Source organism: Bos indicus, chromosome 11 (genome assembly GCF_029378745.1).
Source record: "Bos indicus isolate NIAB-ARS_2022 breed Sahiwal x Tharparkar chromosome 11, NIAB-ARS_B.indTharparkar_mat_pri_1.0, whole genome shotgun sequence".
Lineage (NCBI taxonomy): Eukaryota > Metazoa > Chordata > Mammalia > Artiodactyla > Bovidae > Bos > Bos indicus.
Window position 1 is genome coordinate 22,793,063 of NC_091770.1, and position 10,212 is coordinate 22,803,274.

Sequence of the window (10,212 nt, forward strand, 5' to 3'; positions counted from 1 at the left end):
TCTTAATCTCATTTACTTCTGTTAGGTCCTTGCCATTTTTATTCTTTATTGTGCCTATCTTTGCATGAAATATTCCCTTAGTAACTCCAATTTTCTTAAAGGGATCTCTAGTTTCTCTAATTCTATCATTTTTCTCTATTTCTTTGCATCATTCACTTTAGTAGGAAGTCAAGAAATACCTAGAGTAACTGGCAAGTATGGCCCTGGAATACAAAATAAAGCAGGGCAAAGGCTAACAGAGTTTGCCAAGAAAATGCACTGATCATAGCAAATACCCTCTTCCAATAACACAAGAGACAACTCTACACATTGATATCACCAGATGGTCAGTACTGTAATCAGGTTGATTATATTCTTTGCAGCCAAAGATGCAGAAGCTCTATACAGTCAGCAAAATCAAGACATAGAGCTGATTGTGGCTCAGATCATCAGCTTTGTATTGCAAAATTCAGGCTCAAGTTGAAGAAAGTAGGGAAAACCACTAGGCCATTCAGTTATGATCTAAATCAAATCCTTTATGAATATACAGTGGAGGTGACGAATAGATTCAAGGGACTAGATCTGGTATACAGAGTGCCTGAAGAACTATTGATGGAGGTTCATAACATTGTACAGGAGGTGGTGACCAAAACCATCCTTAAGAAAAAGAAATGCAAGAAGGCAAACTGGCTGCCTGAGGAGGGCTTACAAATAAGCTGAGAAAAGAAGAGAAGCAAAAGGCAAAGGAGAAAGGGTAAGATATACCCAACTGAATGCAGAACTCCAGAGAATAGCAAGAAGAGGTAAGAAAGTCTTCTTGAATGCACAGTGCAAAAATTCTACTTATGAGCCCCCAAACAAAAGAATAAAAAGCCTGAAGCCATCTCAAGTTCCTTCTGGGTGCCAAGGCGTCTAGCCCATCATAGGTGCCCAATGATACCCTCTGCCTTCGTGTGACACACGAGGACGTCCCTTCCACGCTGGTGGTGGTGGTGGTGGTGGTGTGTGTGTTGGTCACTCAGTTGTGTCTGACTCCTTGCGACCTCATGGATTGTAGTCCAACAGGCTCTTCTGTGCATGAGGATTCTCCAGGCAAGAATACTGGAGTGAGTTGCCATTTCCGTCTCCAGGGGGCCTTCCTGATCCAGGGGTTGAACCCAGGTCTCCTGCATTGCAGGCAGACGCTTTACTGTCTGAGCTACTAGGGAAACCCATGCTTGTGCTAGAACATTATGATTATTACACAATTCAGTTCTGTATTTTATTTAAAAAATAAGGAAAACAAAACAGTATTCAATTATTTCTTGCTGTCTATTGGGACTGTAAATTCTCCTTTTCAGAGTGGATTAGAATCTTCCTGACTTCAGAATCTGAGCCCATTATGTACTTTGTAATCTATAATACCTAACATAGTGTTCTGTTCCTAAATAAATGACTTCCTAAAGAAATAAATAATTTTGTAAAGAAATATTAAGTATACTTCTCTTAGTTCTCTCAGATTTTGCTATTATTAAAATTATTTTTCACCAGATACTATTAAAAATCAGTGGTTAAAAAGCTTTACTAATTGTAATAGTGTATCATTTAAAGTCTGTTCTAAATTCCTATATAGACAGCCTCATTAAGCACGATTATGTCTATGGGCTTATCTCTGTGGAACAGGCAGCAATATTAACGCTAAAATAAAGTACAATAAAGATGTGGGTTTTTTGGGACATAGGTTTTTTTGAGTTATAGCAGGCAGAGCTTGAAGAGATGAACTAAAATTAGGGTAAGCAATTTCAAGGTATTTTGACTAGAGTTGTTGGACAACTGAGCAGAGAATGCCTTAATACCATTCTCTCTCAATAGCATAGTTGGGCCCCAGGGAATACATACATATACATATACACACACACACACACACACACACACACACACACACACACACATTCCAAGGTGGCACTTATTGTAAAAAACTTGCCTGTCAATGCTGGAGACATGAGACACTGGTTTGATCCCTTGTTCAGGAAGATCCCCTGGAGGAGGGCATGGCAACCCACTCCAATATTCTTGTCTGGAGAAACCCATGGACAGAGGGCTATAGTCCATAGGGTCACAGAGTTGGACACAACTGAAGAGACTTGGCATGCACACAATATATATAATATATATGTTAAATTATATATTAATATTTATATATAATGAATATTATATATATATATATATACTTTTTCTTTTTTTGAAAGGAGGGTACTTTAAAGGCACTGATGAATGAGAAGCCATCCTGTCAAGCTGGCTGGGACCAGATTAAATCCAATGAGGCTGACACTAACTTGGGGTGAGTGAGTGGTTATGATGGGGCTGAAAAGTAGGAAAGCATTTCTTCAAACACACCTGGCCATTGTTCCCAAAGAAAAAGTGAAGAGACTTTGCAAAAATTTCAGGTTACAAAACATTTCTTAGGATCTATCCATGCCCGGAGCCTCATCAGAGCCATCTAAGTCCATCGATTATTATATGTGTCATCTAAGCTATTCATTAACTCAGGAAAAAGTCACAGACAAGTGTTTAGAAAAATGCACAGAGGTTACATGAAGATGTATATTTTTCCAAACCAGCACTTATGTTAAGGTATGTCAGAACTATCTACAAGTTACTTTAATGGGACCACTTTCTAAATGCAACAAGTTCAGTAAATCACTCTACTTTTCTTTGTCTTTTCATCTTGCATGTAAAATTTTAACCACAGTGGAGGGAGAAAATCTTTGGCCCAAAAAACAAATGTCTTATCCACAGATGCAGGTAAAGGGAAACATTGTTGCTTCCTACTCTGGTGGTGGTGGTGTGTGTGTTGGTCACTCAGTTGTATCCTACTCTTTGTGACCCCATGTACTTTAGCCCACCAGGCTCCTCTGTCCATGGGATTTCCCAGGCAAGAATACTGGAGTGGGTTGCCATTTCCTACCCCAGGGGATCTTCATGACCCAGGGATTGAACCCGCATCTCCTGCATTGCGGGCGGATTCTTTATCCCTGAGCCACCATAGAAGCCCAAGATGGAAACCATAGCTCTTCAGTGATGGCATTAGTCAATGTGATTTGTTTTTAATTTGTTACAGGGTCAAATATCACTGGTAAGTGGCATAAAATGCTTCAAAGTATTCCTGTGCTTGTGCAGTTGCTCTAAGGACTTAAAGAGGGAAATCTTAAAGCAACGTGCTCTGATCAAGAAACAGCTGGCAATGGCAGCGACCTGATATGGAGCCATCAAGAACTGAAGGTTTATTTTGAATGAGAGGTGTTGTCCAGCTGTGAGACTGAGTGATGGCAGCTGAGAATAAGTACACAAGCAATCATGACTCCAGGTATGAAGTTATTGAGACTGTATCTTGTTTTCCTTCTTTTTCTGCTATTGCATCCATACGCCTGCGTTCAATCCTATCTGTGGAGGAGGAATAAAGTTCTTCAGTTTATTCTTCTTATTAACGACAGTTTCTGAGCTGTCATGATTTGGAATTATAATGATAAAAATGGCTCTTTCAGATAAAAGAAGCAATATATTCCAAAGTCAAATTATGTATTGGACAGGTAAGAATGCTTCATCATTAAATAGTCTTTAATAAGCTTTGTCATTAATTTTTTATATTAGTTGTTCTCCCTTTTCTGTAGTTATATAGCTTTGAGCCAAGTCATTTCATTCTTCCTGGTTTGTACCAAAGTTACAATTTTATTGCAATAGACCATATGAACTGCTCAATTAATTATTTGTTTTTGAACAATCTAAAATTGCAACATTTTCTATTTGATTGCCACTTTAGGAGTTTGCAAAGCACTTTAGCATGCCTTATTTAAATTAAAGTTCACTGCAACATAAAGATATTGCCCAAAATATGTGGTTTTTAAGCCTCAGTATTTTATAGTCATATTCCATGTATCATATCCACATATCATAGACACAGAGACAGACAAATACAAATACATACCTATGAAAGCCATATTCCCCAAATTTATGCTTTGTGCTTTCTTTTAGGGTTTTCTTATCAATATAATTAAAAAACCCCTCTTCCTGTTTGTATTACAGAAAAAACCTATTTGATGATTCAGAAATTTTACCCTGTTCCTTTTTTGGTTCTTATAATTATGTAAGGCACTGATTGGGCCAGTTACCACATGGAATATGAATATGGATAAGATAAAATTCTTTACTTCAGTGAGATTAAAAGTCATTTACTTTCTTCACCCAATCCTTCCCAACCAGCACTTTCACTAGACAATTTCAGTAGGAAAAAAAGGTACTTATTTTAGAACCTGGGGAGGCAAGCTGGAGCCTGGGCAGATTTTCCACTTGTTGGAACTGTTTTGACCTTGCCTAAATGTACAACACTCTTTTTCATCTGGTTGCCTTTATAATGCAAAGGGCAGAGCCAAATGGCTCAGAGCACAATCAGTGGGTCCAGAGTATTGAAACACTCTCTCAATGACAATGCCAAGTTACTTTTTTGTTCGTGAAACACTTGAAAAATGAGAAAGAACATCAGGCTTTCAAGAGAGAACTGAGAGAGTTGGTTCCCAATGCTTTCATTACCAAAAGAGGGTGTTAAAATGCATAGAAATGTTAAATCTCTACTAAAAAATATCAATGAATGACACATCTAGTTGCAGCTCATTCGACCTTGATTTAAAAATCATTTGCAATCTTAAAATAGAATGGTTCTGAAATATAAAAAGTATTTCAGTTTTACCTCCTGAGTGTGAATGTATTTGAAAAATCAGAGGGGAAGCTGTCAAAGGGAAGTAGAATATCTGTACCACCACCTACACTCTCTCAAACAAAAATTATAATGTAGTTATACAGAAGTATGTTCTAACGGAACACTCATTTTGTTAAAATGTGTGTGGGACCCTGTCGGTTTAAAAAGTGCCAGGTCTGACCATAAGATAAAATAATAATACCACTAGTTGGTATTCATATAGCATTTTTCTACTGAAGACCTTAAAATGATTTATGTGTATAATTCAATCTTCTGGTGATGTTATTTGGAATCTTAGCCAGTATGCTTTTAATACATCAAGCAACCTGGAAAATGATCAAGCCTCACTGTAGATGAAGTTTTTAGGAATTTAATTTCTTGTTGCAAACCTGGGAAATAAGAGAGTAATGATCCCTAAACCAAGGCAACTCTTGCACGTAGGCAACTTCTCCATAGACTGTTGCTACATGTGGTATGAAGGACACCATTCAAAGCCCCCACAATGTTGCTGCTGCTGCTGCTGCTAAGTCGCTTCAGTCATGTCTGACTCTGCGACCCCATAGACAGCAGCCCACCAGGCTTCCCCGTCCCTGGGATTCTCCAGGCAAGAACACTGGAGTGGGTTGCCATTTCCTTCTCCAATGCATGAAAGTGAAAAGTGAAAGTGAAGTCTCTCATTCGTGTCTGACTCTTTGCGACCCCATGGACTGCAGCCTACCAGGCTCCTCCGTCCATGGGATTTTCCAGGCAAGAGTACTGGAGTGGGGTGCCATTGCCTTCTCCGCCCCACAATGTTACACTCCATTTAATATGCTGCCAAGTAACAAATTTCAAGGCAAAACTTTAATTCAATCTTTTCTTTGAAAGGTTCAGTGTCTCTACTCAGAAATGATAGAGGATTTATTCAAAAAATTAAAATCTGATGAAGAGGCTACTTGAGAATTTCTAGTATTGCAGCAACATTTTATACACATTTTTTCTATTTAAAGCACTTATATTTCACATCAAGATTGCTATTTTAGGTTAAGATACCATGTTAAAGAACTGTTGTGTCCTTATGATATGAGGATTGATGTAAGATAAAGCACTTCGTTGCCATGGGGATCAGTAAATAGTCTTGATCTGGGATACTAGTTTCCATTGCCAAGACATGGGTGGAATAAGGTGGTTCCCACAGACTCTGTTTTCTCTAGACTAAAAATACTGTATGATTTCTATTAAAGGACAATTAAAAAATTTCCTGATGGTTTTGCTTAAAGGAAACATACCCTATCATTTTCAGAACAATTAATCAGTGAGCTCATGAGGCAGTATTTTGAGATTATATTTGTATGTAATATTAATTATGCCCACACTAGGTTGTATCAAAGGTGCTGTAGCAACTGCCGCTTTTTTTAGTATTGTTTCATGTGGTCTTAGAGAAGAAATAGTTTATGAAGATATAAACAAAATTATTCCTTTTAAGTTTGACAATATAAAGCTTAGCACATTGAAGTGAACCCTTTAAAAAAGTGTTGGTTTGCAAAATACTGTTCCAAACTGTTGTGATGAACATGAATTCTATTAATATTGCTTTTATGGCCTCTAGTCAAAAAAGCCAAAGCCTTGCGTTTTTCCCCTTAAGCTTATTATTAAATAATATGTCAACATAAATTTAATTAACCTGTGTGTGTGTATATATATATATATATATATATATATGAGGTTATAGAACTTGCAAAGTGATTTTACCACCAATCATTTTGCCTGATGTATGTCACCATTTTCTTAGATAGGCAGAGCTGGTAATTAGTTACTAGTCTCTTTTTGTATGGTGAGATTCAGGATTAAAAAGATAAAAATGCTTGCCTAAAGCTACGTGGAAAATAAGAGTACGTTTGAGCACCAGATCCCAAAATGAAAACTACTCTCCCTATTCTACTGTAATATTATGAAAACAACATACATCATCTCATTCAGTCATTTCCTATGAACTCTATCGTTACATCATCAAGACATGAATTTGATTCTGTGACAATAACACTAAAGTATCATCTGAATATTGAAAATTTGGTTGAACTAAATAGCAGTGAATTATAATTATCCATTGGCTGGGGCTAGGAATTCTACACATTGTCCTATAAATTAGAGTATTTATTTTAAGAAAATTTGACACACATTGAAAGAAATCACTGCAGATGGTGACTGCAGCCATGAAATTAAAAGACACTTGATCCTTGGAAGTAAAGTTATGACTAACCTAGACAGCATATTAAAAAGCAGAGACATTACTTTGCCAGCAAAGATCCATCTAATCAAAGCTATGGTTTTTCCAGTAGTCATGTATGGATGTGAAAGTTGGACTATAAAGAAAGCTGAGCGCCGAAGCATTGATGCTTTTGAACTGTGGTGTTGGAGAAGGCTCTTGAGAGTCCCTTGGACTGCAAGGAGATCCAACCAGTCCATCCTAAAGGAAATCACTCCTGTATATTCATTGGAAGGGCTGAAGCTGAAACTCCAATACTTTGGCCACCCGATGTGAAGAACTGACTATTTGAAAAGACCCTGATGCTGGGAATGGCACCCCACTCCAGTACTCTTGCCTGGAAAATCCCATGGACAGAGGAGCCTGGTAGGCTGCAGTCCATGGGGTCGCACAGAGTCGGACACGACTGAGCGACTTCACTTTCACTTTTCACTTTCATGCACTGGAGAAGGAAATGGCAACCCACTCCAGTGTTCTTGCCTGGAGAATCCCAGGGACAGGGGAGCCTAGTGGGCTGCCGTCTATGGGGTCGCACAGAGTCAGACACGACTGAAGCGACTTAGCAGCAGCAGCAGATGCTGGGAAAGATTGAAAGCAGCAGGAGAAGGGAACGACAGAGGATGAGATGGCTGGATGGCATCACCGACTCAATGGACATGAGTTTCAATCAACTCTGGGAGTTGGTGATGGACGGGAAGGCCTGGCGTGCTGCAGTCCATGGGGTCGCAGAGTCAGACACGACTGAACGACTGAACTGAACTGAAAGTAACTAATTTTAAGTTTTGTTATAAACTCTGCCCAAATCAAATTTAATTTTCCTACTCAGAAGGTGAGTTTCCTTTCCCTTCTGTTTTTTTTATCCAATGACCTCTGTGGCTTGTCAGCCTTAGTAAGTTTATCATTGTACAACTTAACCTATTTGGGGGTATTACTTTGATGGATGTCAAGCTAACACAGCCAGGTTTAAAATATTATTGTTATTATTCCTCATGCTGTCTTCCTTTAAGGTATGTGCTTTATATAGGGTATTTATTGGGCTATTTCCAGTTTTAAATGAGTGTAATTCATCAAGGGAGCAACACAAGCTAAAGAACCAAAGTGTATGCATATTGATGGACTCTGCTTCAGGAGTTTTAAAATACGTGCTTTCCTCTATTCAAACATCACCCTCTTTCATGCAGGCTCATCCCTCTCTGAACATCATTTATAAAAGCTGTCACTCGACTCGATAAGGGTCTCATTTTTCTCACCTGCTCCACAGGAGAGGCATCTGCTGGTTCCTGATACCCAGGTCCCTGGAGTTAAATGCTTCATGTCTCTACTGTCTTCCTTATTATCTTACCCTTTACTTCTATGAGCCACCCCCATAACTTTCCACAATCTTAATTCTCTCCTTAAATAATAGAGTTAGTTTCTTATGTTTGCAACCAGAGAATCCTGCTTGCTGTAGAAGAGTAAAAAGTAGGTATTTTAATTAGTGCTTCCTTTCTCTTTGAGCAATACTGTAAAATAACCCACTATTTTTGTCACTGAGCAATATTTATTATAGCAATATTATCGTTTTCTTAAATTACTAACATTCATTTACTGAGATACTGTGCCTTTTGCTTGAATCTCACAATGTTTTTCATAACCCATTTTAGGAGGGAGCCCCAGTGAAATGTACCTGTTTATCAAAGCTCCCTACAATCTTTATTATTTGGAGTTATGGGTCCCAAAATGTATCATCTAGATTTGAGATTCACTCATTTGGCTAGCACACCACTTGACCAGGCTCATTTAGGAGACAGAGAAATTGAAGTTCTGGTTACCTAGGTATATCTCTAGGTCAAAAGTTGTTTCTCTTTTCTCCAGCCTAGCAATCTGTTTGCTCTGCTAATTGAACTACTCCAGTCAGATCAATACCATCCCTTATCTGCAGTGAGGCAGGTAAGAAATCCAATCCCAGGTGGTGGATGAGCTGCTTTTCCCTCCTGCATGCCGGCCTACTGATGTAAGTCTTAGCATAACAGATGCTACTGGCAAAAGGTAAGTGTACTAAAATGAGAGCCATGTCCTTGCTGAGTTCCTTTACTCCTGACAGAGCATTAGTATTTCCCCCTCAAAGATCACCATTGCTGCTGCTGCTGCTGCTGAGTCGCTTCAGTGGTGTCCGACTCTGTTCGACCCCATAGACGGCAGCCCACCAGGCTCCCCCGTCCCTGGGATTCTCCAGGCAAGAACACTGGAGTGGGTTGCCATTGCCTTCTCCAATGCATGAAAGTGAAAAGTGAAAGTGAAGTCGCTCAGTCTCGTCAACTCTTAGCGACCCCATGGACTGCAGCCTACTAGGCTCCTCCATCCATGGGATTTTCCAGGCAAGAGTACTGGAGTGGGTTGCCATTGCCTTTACCAATTCAGTTTCTAGGAAGCCTATATTTAGTTCAGGGCTAGAAATAAACACAAGCATCATCATATCCACTCTTTATCCCTTATCCTTCTTAACATCTTTAAAGGAGGAATGATGAGAACTTATGAGAAAATAAGTTGAAAACTTCCTATTTTTTCCATTAAATCCAGTCCTCCTGTGTCCCTATGTCAGTCACGATCACAATCATTTGCACAGTGACCCAGGTTGGGAACCAAGCTTTCCAACTGGTTACTGTGCCTCCTATCTGGAGTTCTTATTCTTCTATGTTGTATCCAGTATGATCTTTGCTTGTTTGAAATGGACGGTTAGGTTGCTTCCATGTCTTGACTATTGTAAATTGCACTGCAATGAACATTGGGGTGCATGTATCTTTTCTAATTGGAGTGTTCCTCTTTTCCAGATATATGCCCAGGAGTGGAATTGCTGAATCATACAGCAACTCTATATTTAGTTTTTTAAGGAACTTCCATATGGCTCTCTTACAGTGGTTGTATCAATTTACATTTCCACAAACAGCATAGGAGGGTTCCCTTTTCTCCACACATCATCCAGCATTGTTATTTGTAGACTTTTTAATGATGGCCATTCTGACTGGTGTGACGTGCTATATCATTGTAGTTTTGATTTGCATTTCTCTAACGATCAGCGATACTGAGCATCTTTTCATGTACCCGTTGGCCATCTGCATGTCTTTTTTGGAGAAATGTCTGTTTAGGTCTTCTGCTCATTTTTTGATTTTTTTGATACCAAGCTATTTAAGTTGATTGTATATTTTGGAAGTTAAGCCCTTGTTGGTCACATTATTTGCAAATATTTTCTCTAGTCTATAGGTTATTTTTAAATTTT